Genomic DNA, 17,133 nt, shown 5'->3' on the forward strand with positions numbered 1-17,133 from the left:
AGTGATTCAAATTGTCCTTTAGACACTTGAAGACAAAATTTTAGTAAAATAGTACAATTCGTCATTATGAAAATTTTTAATGCAGCACGACAGTGTGTTCGGAACCATTAGGATCTGTTGAATGATACGAAATGTCCCTTATGTTACCCTACATTAACGTATAATCTTCGATTAATTAATTTTTGTCTTATATTAATGTGATTGTGAAGAATCATAAATTTACTTATCTAAATTCGATTTATTATTGTATTTATAGCGTACTGACCTCTTCTAATGGGAATCAACGTCATAGTTAAGTGATTCAAATTGTCCTTTAGACACTTGAAGACAAAATTTTAGTAAAATAGTACAATTCGTCATTATGAAAATTTTTAATGCAGCACGACAGTGTGTTCGGAACCATTAGGATCTGTTGAATGATACAAAATGTCCCTTATGTTACCCTAGATTAACGTATAATCTTCGATTAATTAATTTTTGTCTTATATTAATGTGATTGTGAAGAATCATAAATTTACTTATCTAAATTCAATTTATTATTGTATTTATAGTGAACTGACCTCTTCTAATGGGAATTAACGTCATAGTTAAGTGATTCAAAGTGTCCTTTAGACACTTGAAGACAAAAATTTAGTAAAATAGTACAATTCGTCATTATGAAAATTTTTAATGCAGCACGACAGTGTGTTCGGAACCATTAGGATCTGTTGAATGATACAAAATGTCCCTTTTGTTACTCTACATTAACGTATCGTCTTCGATTACTTAATTTTTGTCTTATTTTAATGTGATTGTGAAGAATCATAAATTTACTTATCTAAATTCGATTTATTATTGTATTTATAGTGAACTGACCTCGTCTAATGGGAATCAACGTCATAGTTAAGTGATTCAAAGTGTCCTTTAGACACTTGAAGACAAAATTTTAGTAAAATAGTACAATTCGTCATTATGAAAATTTTTAATGCAGCACGACAGTGTGTTCGGAACCATTAGGATCTGTTGAATGATACGAAATGTCCCTTATGTTACCCTACATTAACGTATAATCTTCGATTAATTAATTTTTGTCTTATATTAATGTGATTGTGAAGAATCATAAATTTACTTATCTAAATTCGATTTATTATTGTATTTATAGCGTACTGACCTCTTCTAATGGGAATCAACGTCATAGTTAAGTGATTCAAATTGTCCTTTAGACACTTGAAGACAAAATTTTAGTAAAATAGTACAATTCGTCATTATGAAAATTTTTAATGCAGCACGACAGTGTGTTCGGAACCATTAGGATCTGTTGAATGATACAAAATGTCCCTTATGTTACCCTAGATTAACGTATAATCTTCGATCAATTAATTTTTGTCTTATATTAATGTGATTGTGAAGAATCATAAATTTACTTATCTAAATTCAATTTATTATTGTATTTATAGTGAACTGACCTCTTCTAATGGGAATTAACGTCATAGTTAAGTGATTCAAAGTGTCCTTTAGACACTTGAAGACAAAAATTTAGTAAAATAGTACAATTCGTCATTATGAAAATTTTTAATGCAGCATGACAGTGTGTTCGGAACCATTAGGATCTGTTGAATGATACAAAATGTCCCTTTTGTTACTCTACATTAACGTATCGTCTTCGATTACTTAACTTTTGTCTTATTTTAATGTTATTGTGAAGAATCATAAATTTTTCTATCTAAATTCAATTTATTATTGTATTTATAGCGAACTGACTTCTTCTAATGGGAACCAACGTCATAGTTAAGTGATTCAAAGTGTCCTTTAGACACTTGAAGCTCCGTTAATTATTTTCTTGCAAGATAAATAGTTTTTTTAAAAGTAGTTTTAATGTTTTGATACAAAGTAAATGGTCAACCATCATTTGTTATAATAATAGCTTATTTTATGTTTTCATTCATTCTTTACATATAATTCTGTTCGTAATGGTAGTCACTACCACAAGAAAACTGCATTGTGGTCCAGTTTTAATGAAAATTTGTCAAAAGTAAGATGATGGTGCGATAAGAACCGATGACAAAGAGATCGAGATAATGCATGTTCCCTCTATTTGTCTGCCGTTCTAGAGAGTTGGATTAACGCCAAATGCGGCCAACACGCCAGCAGTGGAACTGACGGTTTTCGAAAGGCATCACAGTTTATCAACAATAACTTTTCTTTTTAGAAGATATTTACAAAAAATGTTTTAGAGAGCTTGTATAAATTATAACAAAGATATGATATCTATCACCAAATACCTTATATATTATTTTTAAGTTCAACTTTGGATTCTACAGGGTATTTCAAAGATATAGCGAAAAAAAAACACTTTCAAATGAGATTAGTACGGTTTGAAGTATGAAAATGAAAAATCCCGCATAATCTGCTTCAAAAAAGTCTAATGTCCATTAATGAAGTCATAGATTTACACTGAATTTTCTATTTCTATTTAGTCTAACCGATAATTTCTTCGTCAGAAGTTAGTGAGACAAAACATTTAAGAATCTGCTTTCATTAGAACAGCTAAAGCTTTAACCGGAATAGATGTTTCATCCACCGTAATATCCTGATTTACTATCCAATAATATCTTTTTGTATGTCAAAAACACACTGCGTCGTGAACAAATTCAACACCGTAAGAACCCTATCGAGACTACTACCAAAACTACCCCCATGGAAATGTCGACCATGTTTCTCTATTTGGGGTGTACTTACTTAGTTTTTTTAGAATTCTTCAATGGGAAATAATCATCGCTCGAGGCCCCTATCATTTTCTATGTCTCCCTAACTTTTTCATTCAACTATAATTGCAGTACGTCATATATTTCCACTCTTCCAAACGACATGTTTAAATAGAATTGAGCCAATTTATGAAGTGACAATTATTTGTAAGCCTTTTAAGCACCAGCGTCGCGATGCCGAGCGTCCGAAGACCCATATACGCTCGACAGGCGACTAGATTCAAGCCACGTGGCCCTCGTATAGGGATAATCACGAAATCTATTTCTAAATATTTAGTTTGACAAATGATTTTTAAAAATTAGCTTTCACTTTTCACCCTTAATGAACTGACATTGAAAATTACAAGTGAGAATTTTAAAAAGACTAGATGAAAACCAAAAATTCAAATATTCGTACTTGGTTCCATCGAAAACGAAACATTTGAGAAAATATTTCCAAAAAAATCAAACGTTTACTTTCTCTTTCGTTCCAAATCTGAACGATCACCCTGTAGAAATGTTTACATCCGCTGGTCACGTGTCGTATAAGGGATTGACTTTTCTACAACCCACTCGGGCGTTTCGAGTCAACTCATCTAGGAAATTGTGATTAAAACAGAAAGAATAGATTATGCTGAATTCAAAACGGTTGATCTGATGATGTAATTGTGGGAAATTTTAGAACTAACATCCCTTAACTAACATCTCTTAATCCATTGAGATATGGATGCACCAACTCGGTTCGAGTAATCATTCCCGAGCTGCATAATCTTTCATCGCGAGTTGTCTAATCCTCAAGACAACCACGATCACGAGTTTCAAGTTCTACAACCATTAAATGAAGCTTTTTTGAAGCCTTAAACTTTAATAATTACAAACAGTTACGTTAAGAAACGATCCCTCTGATCGCCCTCTATTGTTTAAATAACAGTTGAGTTTTAATAAACAGTACTGCCAACATAATCCCAATTTCCATGTAATGATCCTTAAACACATGTTGCCAACCACGAGACTGGAGTATCCGGTTTAGAGAAAGAGTAAAGAGAGGGGTTTAATAATGACCTTCTAGTATACGAAATCGTTTTCGAGTATGAAAATTCCCCGAAGGCGTGCTTAGTGCTCTTACACGGTGTACTTAAGCCGTTGTTCGATGTTATAATCGTTTAAATCGAGCTGGGATATTAAGGGAGGCTGCAGAATTGAAAATTATACACTCAAAAAAAAATCATTTTTCATAAAATTATCGCTCAATAATGCTGGATCGGTTCCATGATCTTCCACATTTCGTAAGTTCAGTTGATTTCTAGAAATAATCGTAAAATATGGTAATTTTGACATCTGTAGTAGTCATTACTTCGTCAGAAATATTTTCATAAACAACTTGATCATAGAATAGCATCCGACAAACAGAAAAACTGATTTTCGATTATAGTAAACAGTTTTTTAACATAATTTTGTCGAATGCCGTATACAGTCCAAAGGACTTAAGAGTTGAATCCTAATGACCTTATACAGTCCCATTGATACAAAAACTAGAACCTAATGACCTTATACAGTCCAAAGAACTTAAGAGTTGAATCCTAATGTCCTTATAAAGTCCCATTGATACAAAAACTAAAACCTAAAGACCTTATACAGTCCAAAGGACTTAAGAGTTGAATCGTAATGTCCTTATAAAGTCCCATTGATACAAAAACTAAAACCTAATGACCTTATACAGTCCAAAGGACTCAAGAGTTGATTCCTAATGACCTTATAAAGTCCCATTGATACAAAAACTAAATTCTAATCAACCTATACAGTCCAAAGGACTCAAGAGTTGAATCCTAATGACCTTATACAGTCCTATTGACACAAAAACTAAATTCTAATGAACCTATACAGTCCAAAGGACTCAAGAGTTGATTCCTAATGACCTTATACAGTCCTATTGACACAAAAACTAAATTTTAATGACCTTAAACAGTCCAAAGGACCCAAGAGTTGAATCCTAATGACCTTATATAGTCCCATTGACACAAAAACTAAAACCTAATGACCTTATACAGTCCAAAGGACTCAAGAGTTGAATCCTAATGACCTTATACAGTCCCATTGATACAAAAACTAAATTCTAATGAACCTATACAGTCCAAATGACTCAAGAGTTGAATCCTAATGAACCTGTAGAATTCTGTTGGAACAAAAACTAAAACCTAATGACCTTACATAGTCCAAAGGACTTAAGAGTTGAATCCTAATGACCTTATACAGTCCTATTGACACAAAAACTAAAACCTAATGACCTTATACAGTCCAAAGGACTCAAGAGTTGAATCCTAATGACCTTATACAGTCCCATTGATACAAAAACTAAAACCTAATGACCTTATACAGTCCAAAGGACTCAAGAGTTGAATCCTAATGACCTTATACAGTCCCATTGATACAAAAACTAAATTCTAATGAACCTATACAGTCCAAATGACTCAAGAGTTGAATCCTAATGAACCTGTAGAGTTCTGTTGGAACAAAAACTAAAACCTAATGACCTTACATAGTCCAAAGGACTCAAGAGTTGAATCCTAATGACCTTATATAGTCCCATAGACACAAAAACTAAAACCTAATGACCTTATACAGTCCAAAGGACTCAAGAGTTGAATCCTAATGACCTTATATAGTCCCATTGACACAAAAACTAAAACCTAATGACCTTATACAGTCCAAAGGACTCAAGAGTTGAATCCTAATGACGTTATACAGTCCCATTGATACAAAAACTAAATTCTAATGAACCTATACAGTCCAAATGACTCAAGAGTTGAATCCTAATGAACCTGTAGAATTCTGTTGGAACAAAAACTAAAACCTAATGACCTTACATAGTCCAAAGGACTCAAGAGTTGAATCCTAATGACCTTATATAGTCCCATAGACACAAAAACTAAAACCTAATGACCTTATACAGTCCAAAGGACTTAAGAGTTGAATCCTAATGACCTTATACAGTCCTATTGACACAAAAACTAAATTTTAATAACCTTAAACAGTCCAAAGGACTCAAGAGTTGAATCCTAATGACCTTATACAGTCCCATTGATACAAAAACTAAATTCTAATGGACCTATACAGTCCAAAGGACTTAAGAGTTGAATCCTAATGACCTTATACAGTCCTATTGACGCAAAAACTAAATTTTAATGACCTTAAACAGTCCAAAGGACTCAAGAGTTGAATCCTAATGACCTTATATAGTCCCATTGACACAAAAACTAAAACCTAATGACCTTATACAATCCAAAGGACTCAGAGTTGAATCCTAATAACCTTCTACAGTCCCATTGATACAAAAACTAAATTCTAATGACCCTATACAGTCCAAATGACTCAAGAGTTGAATCCTAATGAACCTGTAGAATTCTGTTGGAACAAAAACTAAAACCTAATGACCTTACATAGTCCAAAGGACTTAAGAGTTGAATCCTAATGACCTTATACAGTCCTATTGACACAAAAACTAAAACCTAATGACCTTATACAGTCCAAAGGACTCAAGAGTTGAATCCTAATGACCTTATACAGTCCCATTGATACAAAAACTAAAACCTAATGACCTTATACAGTCCAAAGGACTCAAGAGTTGAATCCTAATGACCTTATATAGTCCCATAGACACAAAAACTAAAACCTAATGACCTTATACAGTCCAAAGGACTCAAGAGTTGAATCCTAATGACCTTATATAGTCCCATTGACACAAAAACTAAAACCTAATGACCTTATACAGTCCAAAGGACTCAAGAGTTGAATCCTAATGACCTTATACAGTCCCATTGATACAAAAACTAAATTCTAATGAACCTATACAGTCCAAATGACTCAAGAGTTGAATCCTAATGAACCTGTAGAGTTCTGTTGGAACAAAAACTAAAACCTAATGACCTTACATAGTCCAAAGGACTCAAGAGTTGAATCCTAATGACCTTATATAGTCCCATAGACACAAAAACTAAAACCTAATGACCTTATACAGTCCAAAGGACTTAAGAGTTGAATCCTAATGACCTTATACAGTCCTATTGACACAAAAACTAAATTTTAATGACCTTAAACAGTCCAAAGGACTCAAGAGTTGAATCCTAATGACCTTATACAGTCCCATTGATACAAAAACTAAATTCTAATGGACCTATACAGTCCAAAGGACTTAAGAGTTGAATCCTAATGACCTTATACAGTCCTATTGACACAAAAACTAAATTTTAATGACCTTAAACAGTCCAAAGGACTCAAGAGTTGAATCCTAATGACCTTATATAGTCCCATTGACACAAAAACTAAAACCTAATGACCTTATACAATCCAAAGGACTCAGAGTTGAATCCTAATAACCTTCTACAGTCCCATTGATACAAAAACTAAATTCTAATGACCCTATACAGTCCAAATGACTCAAGAGTTGAATCCTAATGAACCTGTAGAATTCTGTTGGAACAAAAACTAAAACCTAATGACCTTATATAGTCCAAAGGACTCAAGAGTTGAATCCTAATGACCTTATATAGTCCTATAGACACAAAAACTAAAACCTAATGACCTTATACAGTCCAAAGGACTCAAGAGTTGAATCCTAATGACCTTATACAGTCCCATTGATACAAAAACTAAATTCTAATGGACCTATACAGTCCAAAGGACTTAAGAGTTGAATCCTAATGACCTTATACAGTCCTATTGACACAAAAACTAAATTCTAATGACCTTAAACAGTCCAAAGGACTCAATAGTTGAATCCTAATGACCTTATATAGTCCCATTGACACAAAAACTAAAACCTAATGACCTTATACAATCCAAAGGACTCAGAGTTGAATCCTAATGAACCTGTAGAATTCTGTTGGAACAAAAACTAAAACCTAATGACCTTATACAGTCCAAAGGACTCAGAGTTGAATCCTAATGAACCTGTAGAATTCTGTTGGAACAAAAACTAAAACCTAATGACCTTATACAGTCCAAAGGACTCAAGAGTTGAATCCTAATGACCCTGTACAGTCCTGTTGGAACAAAAACTGTTGTCTAATGATCCAGAATATTCTTATTAACCACAACAACCGTATGCAGTCTAAATTAGTTAAAATTTGGCTCTCAGTACATTTGAATGTGCTGTTAGATTTTGCTCTGGTAAATTGATAAGTCTAAAGGAACGTCAGTGAAACTGAGGCAATATTATTTGAAAAGTGAGTTACCAAAAAAATGTTAAATGGTCAATGATCTATACAGATTTGTTCAGAAGGTAGTTTTGGTTTGCCAAGTCTCATATTGGTAATCAGCGTATATTGTAATGTAGTTTCCGTTTCTGCTAATAAGTAAACCTCAGTGCCTCATCATGGAGGTTTACTTGGTATTGCAACTACTCACCTTTTGTATGGCAACTGTTTGTTCTTGTCATTAAACTGTGATCCTCAAAAATATCAGATTAACGACGTTTCTGATTACTATTATACGTTTCAAATTATTATTGCTTCACGCAGTATACTTATTTCGATACACTAACTCATATCACCAATTTTCCAGAGATCTTTCGTCTATACAGTTTCATGTTTCACTCCTCATAACATGTCAAGCATACATTCAAATTTGTACTGCATCAAAATCATCATCTTCAAGTTGAGTGTCTATATTTTCAACAACTTTATCCCCTGGATCACTCTAGCTTTGTCTTCTGAATCATATATGTTAATTTTCTTAGTTCTAAGTAACCCCATGAATATTTATACAACAATTTGAACAAAAATATTGTATCTGTCTCAGAAATCGTGTTGAACATTATAAATTGTTGGTAAATCTGTCGATCTGAGTGAAATTCCATAATCAAAATACAAATTCTTGACCTCTCCTACTTTGTGTGTCGTATTTTTTCAACGGTCATCGTTGTAGTGATTCAGTACCGCAATGATTAATCTGACCAAAAGAAAACAAACAGAATTCTCATCCTATTTATCCTATCTGAATCTGTGGTTTTATCAGATCGAAATAAATGAACGCTGGAAAGAGATTGAACCGTTATTTTAACAACAGTATATTTTAATTCACAACGAAATTCGATGAATAATTTTAATGCTCAGTTTTGTGATTAAGTATTGACATTATGTATAGTAAAAATATTAGGTTAGAATGCCTTATTTCTTAATAATTTTGGAGATAATATGATTTATGACGTTAATTGTTTTAGTTTCTTTTTTCATCTCTAGTTAGTGTAGCGATTCAACGGTAGATTTCATTTTTGAAAAAAAAAATTCATTGCAATCTGACAATTCGATCTAGACAGCTGTGAATTGTCATTTGTCCGCGTGATGTCACTGGGAATACTTTGAATTATACCAGTCACCATCCAAATGAAGTTATTCTGGTAGGGGTAAAATGGTAGTGACTATACAAACATACCCAATGGTATAAAAATGTTAAAGTAATTTAGTCATAATTTTTTTTGGCAGCTTACTTAACCAGCACGCATTCTACAAGGTTTGCTACTCAAGTATTAAGATATACAAATAAAAACGACGAATATTTATAATAGTAGTACTCGGTACATCAGATATTGAAGATTGATAATTGGTAATTGTATAATGTGCTGCCTACATTTAGGGGCATCACTCTTTCAATCCTTAATATATCTCGATAATGCTAAAAGTTTTTATGTTTTTTAATTGACTAAATTTGTGTAAACAGCCCAAATAAAGTCTTAAGTAAATAAAAAATTGATTGTAATTTAATTAAACAAAGAAGTTTAAGTTTTCTTTTCAGAACGCACGTTATTGTTAAATGTCATTTACAAGGAAAGTTGACAGTACGATTTTTGACGTTTACCGACATTGGCGTAGAAAAAAGTTTTCATGTTTTTTAATTGACTAAATTTGTGTAAACAGCCCAAATAAAGTCTTAAGTAAATAAAAAATTGATTGTAATTTAATTAAACGAAGAAGTTTAAGTTTTCTTTTCAGAACGCACGTTATTGTTAAATGTCATTTACAAGGAATGTTGACAGTACGATTTTTGACGTTTACATACATGGGCGTAGAAAAAAGTTTTCATGTTTTTTAATTGACTAAATTTGTGTAAACAGCCCAAATAAAGTCTTAAGTAAATAAAAAATTGATTGTAATTTAATTAAACGAAGAAGTTTAAGTTTTCTTTTCAGAACGCACGTTATTGTTAAATGTCATTTACAAGGAAAGTTGACAGTACGATTTTTGACGTTTACCGACATTGGCGTAGAAAAAAGTTTTCATGTTTTTTAATTGACTAAATTTGTGTAAACAGCCCAAATAAAGTCTTAAGTAAATAAAAAATTGATTGTAATTTAATTAAACGAAGAAGTTTAAGTTTTCTTTTCAGAACGCACGTTATTGTTAAATGTCATTTACAAGGAATGTTGACAGTACGATTTTTGACGTTTACATACATGGGCGTAGAAAAAAGTTTTCATGTTTTTTAATTGACTAAATTTGTGTAAACAGCCCAAATAAAGTCTTAAGTAAATAAAAAATTGATTGTAATTTAATTAAACAAAGAAGTTTAAGTTTTCTTTTCAGAACGCACGTTATTGTTAAATGTCATTTACAAGGAATGTTGACAGTACGATTTTTGACGTTTACATACATGGGCGTAGAAAAAAGTTTTCATGTTTTTTAATTGACTAAATTTGTGTAAACAGCCCAAATAAAGTCTTAAGTAAATAAAAAATTGATTGTAATTTAATTAAACGAAGAAGTTTAAGTTTTCTTTTCAGAACGCACGTTATTGTTAAATGTCATTTACAAGGAATGTTGACAGTACGATTTTTGACGTTTACCGACATTGGCGTAGAAAAAAGTTTTCATGTTTTTTAATTGACTAAATTTGTGTAAACAGCCCAAATAAAGTCTTAAGTAAATAAAAAATTGATTGTAATTTAATTAAACGAAGAAGTTTAAGTTTTCTTTTCAGAACGCACGTTATTGTTAAATGTCATTTACAAGGAATGTTGACAGTACGATTTTTGACGTTTACATACATTGGCGTAGAAAAAAGTTTTCATGTTTTTTAATTGACTAAATTTGTGTAAACAGCCCAAATAAAGTCTTAAGTAAATAAAAAATTGATTTTAATTTAATTAAATCAAGAAGTTTAAGTTTTCTTTTCAGAACGCACGTTATTGTTAAATGTCATTTACAAGGAATGTTGACAGTACGATTTTTGACGTTTCCAAACATTGGCGTAGATAAAAAATATTAATAGCGGTTATAACAATATTAGAAACGAACTTTGGACTATTTGTCTTTCGAGATTAATTTAAAACTGTTTTCAAAAATTAATTCATATTTATACGAAAGTGGTCACGTTCTATAATTGCCTTCATTGATTCGAAATGAATGGATGAGATTAAATACTGGACGCCGTTTTTCATTTTCTCCAAATTTTCGTATAATTTCAAATCTGCTATATTACGATTTGTTCACGTTTTTCAAACAAAAAAAATCTGTCGGAGAGGATCCGATTCAACGATGAGTATTAATACTAAACCAAGCTTTAGTGTCATAATGGAAATTTGGTTTGCGTAGTCGCTAAATACAAATAAGCGATAATTTATTTTTTCATTCTTCAAGTAAAGTCCAAATAATTTTTTCAAGTGAAGCATAGTCTTTAATAGTGTTTTTTGCCAAACTAAATGCTTCATATTAACCCAAAAGTTGCTCCAATCAAAACAACTATCAAACTAATAGGATGACAGCTGTCAAATTAGCACATTTGCATTTTGAAGGTTATGGCTAACCGATGATTATATAGATTTAATACTGGTAGCGTCATCTATGGGTCAGTTCGTCTAATAAATGTCTGAGCTTTCTTAAAATTGATAAGAGTTTTGAAAAAGTATTTTGTGGACTTCTTGGATGTTTTCGTTGGCGATTGCCTCCTTGGGACGTCCCCTACATGCACTTTCCTCGTGTTTCATTTCGCCTCAACGCTTAATTTCTTTTTTAATTCCTCATCCAGTCCAAATCATGTTTTTTGCCAAACGAAATGCTTTATATTGACCCAATAAATTTCTTTTTGAACGTTTTTTCCAAGTATCAAAAGCTCCAATTAAAACGCTATAACTAACAAACTAATAGTATGACAGCTGTCAAAGTAGCACATTTGCATTATGAAGGTTATGGCTAACCGATTATTATATAGATTTAATACTGGTAGCGTCATCTATGGGTCAGTTCGTCTAATAAAAATTATGTTACATGAAAATACAAAATGGCTGACTTTTTATTTTAAGAATACGAATTGTAGTTTAATAAAAAATATCAACAAGTAACTTATAGTTATGAAGTTTATGACAAATTTGCGCAATTTGATGGAAATCTGAAAAAATATATTTGAATTGTGATATTAAGTGTAAGTGTTTTCACGTCAATCAGTTCTCCAGACATACCTTTAGCTATTTTGAAAAAAGTTAAACTCAAGGTGGATTATGAGGTACAACTATGATAAAATATGAAAAAATTAGTAGATTATAATCAATCAGTCCACATTTATTTGAAAATAAAGTGCATATCCTCCTTAAAAATCATTTATCGACGTTTATATCACAATTCAATATATAAAATAGTGAAATATCTGAAATTTTCACTCAATTTGACGTCTGGTAAGTATTTGACAAGTGATGGCTGTAGGTTAGTTCCACTTGGAAAATGTGAGGTTATGTCGCTTATTATTAATCAAATTCTATTCTTGTGCGGCTTATTATCTTTCGGTCGTTATTATTCCGTTGATGGGGATTTGAAATTGATTTATAATTAGTTGGCGACATGAGAGAATTGTTTTTCAAAATCAATATATAATCACTTAATTAAAATTATTTGTTTTCAAAAGTACTTATGGGGGTTTTCGATATACTATACTCGGATATATACGTTTTTTTTTTCATTAAATTCCATTCTTCGTGCTACCCCGTACACAACTGTAAATTGCGTCTTAATAAAATTTAATTTCGTTCAGTGTCGGACTTATAGATGACAATTTAGTCATCATTTTTCCGAAATGCCAATAAAATTTTACAAAAATCGTAAATTTGTTTTGTAGTATCGAATTCTATCGACTTTTATTGCGATCGAAAATCGAAAACATTCCCATAAAGGACGATAAATAGCGAAATTACATGCGATGTACATTTATACAGGGCTGGCTCTAACTAATTTTATATTCATTACCAGGTGAAAAGATACAGAGTGAGTTTTATGGTGATAGCCGCAGAAATCAACAAGAAAAGTGTAATATCTTTAATAATTCATATCCTAACCGAAATCCCTAACATCTACTGTCAGTATATTAATAAAAAAGTTTAACGAAACTGGTTTGTGTCCTGTTAGAAGGATATATATCCAGGGATCTTGAGAAAGAGAGTTGTCAGATGACGAGAAAAGTTTGCAGAACTAATGATGGAAAAAATTACGATCCAAATTTCGTTATCAATGTTACGGTTTGCCACTTTTTGTATTAATGGAAACTTAAATCGGCATTTTAGATACTTGTCACGTACCAATCCTCGTTGAATGCGTAAATCCCATACCCAATATCCCGAAAAACTAAATGTATTCGCTGGAATAATAGGCTACAAAATAATCGGTCCTTTTTTCATTGAGGTTAGCTAAAATAAACAAACTTCATTATTTTTCCGAAACAAATAGAAATCTGACAACAATGTAGTATCACAAAAAACCGATTTCACACATAAAACTTGCTCTATCGAGTCGAGTCGAGTTTATTGAAAGAAAAATTGTCAAATTATCTGTAGCACTGATTTCTACTGGTCCTCAAGATATAGTTCATCATCGATTCATGAGATATGGCAACACTAACGTGGATTAACATCTCCAAAGTTTGAAATTTTTAATAGTGAACGTACTTAGAACTTGCCATACGAATGTTATTTAAGTTGTGGATTGAACCAACGGCAGTGGACTTTTGGTGATGAAACACCATCTCGAACCACCGCGTTGCGCTGGTTTTCAGAATTCAATTGCGGTCGCACCAGCAATAATCGAAAAAATCGGGGAATTACGAAGCAGAAGATGAATCATTCTGATTAGCTCAAACAAAAACATTTTCGAACAGTCAAAACTCTTGCTTCGAATCTTTTAATTAACGTATTTATTTGAATTCGTTTATTTATTGTTAAAGCCGGTACTGTATCCATCGAAATAGCATACGATATCCAACAGTTAACCTGAAACGTAAATGTTATGATTCTAAAGTAGCTTTTAAACCATATTTCAATTTCAAAACGGCTTGTAACCTCCTCTGAAGATGGTGATGTTTCTTGTTTCTGCTCGGGTTTAATTGTATTCTCGTAAGTTCGCAACACCCACTGCTGCGGGTGGTAACTTCGTGGTTAATATATTTATAACGCGGATACAGGGTGTCGGTTTACTTCTAGAATAATTTTCAAACCGAAAAACTAAAAATACACAGCAAAATTTCATCGTAAAGCTTAAGCTACAAAAGCAAGCAGTAGTTTATTAAAAATTATTTCTTATTGAAGTTCCAATTTGGAAATTTATATTCCTAATTACGAGAATGGTCCCAGAAGTACACGGTCTGACCTGGAGATGGCGGTAGTTGCTTGCTACGTATTTATTTGGCAGCCATCATTATTATACTTTTATTTGAAAGGCTTAAGCTCAATCGACATGAAATCTGAACTAAAATCTACTCTGGGAGACTTTTTTCTTTCGCTATCAATAATAAAATATTGTGCAGCATAGTTTAGACGAGACCGTACGACCAACATCGTGGTGGTCGATGTAATAACTCTACAAATGATCGTCGACTGAAAGTGCGTGAGCTAGTAGACATTGTAGGCATTCCAAAAAGTGCAGTACATCTCAATTAACTTAAATTTAAGACACGAGAAAGATGGGCGCCGCGTTTGTACACAACGAAACAAAAACAGCGACGTGAAGATGTTTCCATCGAGTGCTTGCCGAATTTCATCCTAACCGTAGATGAAACGTGTCCTTTATTCGCCAGATTTGTCCCTTTCGGATTATTTTCCCAGACTTGAAGAAATGACTCGTTGGTCAAAGTTTTCCCAACAATGAGTTGATGTAGGCAGTTAATTGACGATTTATAATATTAAAAAGAAACTAAAAGGAAATTACATTGAAAAATAAATATATTTTCATCCAAAAAACTATGCGCTACACTTTAGTCATGCGTGACGTGCATCGTTTTGTAATTTCAATCAATACACACCGATTTTCATTCGAGTTTCTCGAACATAATTTCAATTTTCCGCATAAAATCTCCACGGGAAAAAAAGAAGACGACTGGAAAGTGACACCCACATGTATGTACTAAGATTTTTTACGTCAACCGTTCAATATGTGTGTTCGTGTCAATTTCAAGACATTCCACATAATATAAAAAGGGAGAGCTATAGAAAACGTCTATAGAATAAAACGGGACGGATAGAAGATTTCGGTCATATTAGCGAGAACTGTATTTGACAGCTTGGAGTGGTGAATCACTGAGTACGTTCTTAATCTGTATAGGATTTAAGTTGCGTTTTTTTTGAGGTTATTAAATACAAATTGCATCAGTTATAAGGAAGATTTTGTTCAAGGGGATACAAGGAACTAAACTTCAAGTTATCTTTGAGCATTAAGTAAAAATAATCAATGTATGCTTGAAAGATATTAAGGAAACTGTGCATCAGCAATTCCAATGCTTCTAGGACTAACTTGGAAGTCCTAGTAAGGCCTAGCGATTTAATAAAATTTACTAGTTTTTTAAATAAGCACTTTAACATGAGGTGGCTTTCCACTAGCTTTCCTCGAGTTCAAACACAAAAAATGACAAAATTTTCGACGTTGCTGGATCTTTATATGGACGAATTTACACCAGAATACACCAGAGGCTAAACAACTGGGTGAATCAAAGCTAAAGAAGACGAAGATTGTTTGAAACGCGTGCGGTATAATCTTCAGGCAAAATATTGAACGTCTACACCTGCTTATGCCTTTATACATAACAGGAAAAAAATCAGTTTCATAAAAAGTGACATTTTGTTACCTGTCAACAGAAATAAAACGTCAATCTTGCTTCCGTCACGATTAGGACGGTTTTACCAGTTCGTACGAGTGAAAAAATAGTTATTTTACCCACTAGATTCATACAAAATTCTTTCTACGTCCGTAGATTTGGCGCTTGGTGCTTGGTACTTGAATTGGCAACATTTAACGAGTTCAATACTTATTGGATTGTTGCTAGGAATCGTTAAAATTTTCATTGCCGAATCCATTTTGTTTTTACTTCGTCTACGAAACCCTCCGCAATTGTGTTGGATTTCCTCCCACCGGAATCCACAAATAGACACGCCGAAGAGCCTCGATATGTATCCCCAGTGTAGTTATTTGGGTTCAAATATGGGATTTTTGGGACGTATTATTAGATATTTCACCAATAACGATGAATCGACGTGGAACATGAGTTTTTGTATTAAGTAATGTGATAATTCCTTCACTTTTTAATCCCACCTCGTATTTCGCAGCTGTGGAATAAAACGCCTACAAAGTACAACGAAAAATCGGCGGATTAACAGAAAAATATTGACGATTCAAATTTACATCATTAAAATGATGCTGATATTTGCAATAATACTTTTGGTAACTTTCTGCGGACGAAACGGTCGCGTTGAGTTTCGACAAAAATTTGCGGCGTTGCCACATTTTCCAATAATTACGCTAACAAGCCGAAAGGTTCGAGCGATCCATCTTTAAAATCATAAAATGATAAAAATCGCTTCAAATACAACAATAAAACCCCCGTTTGAAAATTTTATTGATATTTTTTAATTTAATTTTCGAAAACTGGAAAATCACTAGAATACTTTTCAATTAAGTAACGACGTTCATTGACCGAACTGATTTACTAATATAGGAAAACGGACTTTTGTACAAATTCAAACAAACTCTCTCGACTGTGAATTCAGAGAAATTTCCTTGGGATATATCCTGAATGGTCGTTCAGGAAACTCAATAATTGACGTTCATCAAGCAAATGGTCGAAGTTCTGAAGGAAAACTCAAGTGGAAATTTGTGGTGATTCAAATATAATAAAAACAATTTCAAGTATCAAACTTGAAGTAAAGTCTTCGGCCATCCAAAATCCAACAGAGGATAATATAGCACCAAAGAACTTGAAGATATCATAATGAATATTCCATTTTTTTAATATTAAAATCGAATAAATCGATAGATTAGAAGACTGCAGGTTTGTAAACAAATTTTTATTCAACTACATACAGTTTTCTGATGTGCAATTGTTATAGGATCGATATTTTTCCACCAAACTCTCAATTTAGTACAAAATTTTGGACTTATTATAAATATTA

This window comes from Diorhabda sublineata, chromosome 2 (assembly GCF_026230105.1).
Source record: "Diorhabda sublineata isolate icDioSubl1.1 chromosome 2, icDioSubl1.1, whole genome shotgun sequence".
Lineage (NCBI taxonomy): Eukaryota > Metazoa > Arthropoda > Insecta > Coleoptera > Chrysomelidae > Diorhabda > Diorhabda sublineata.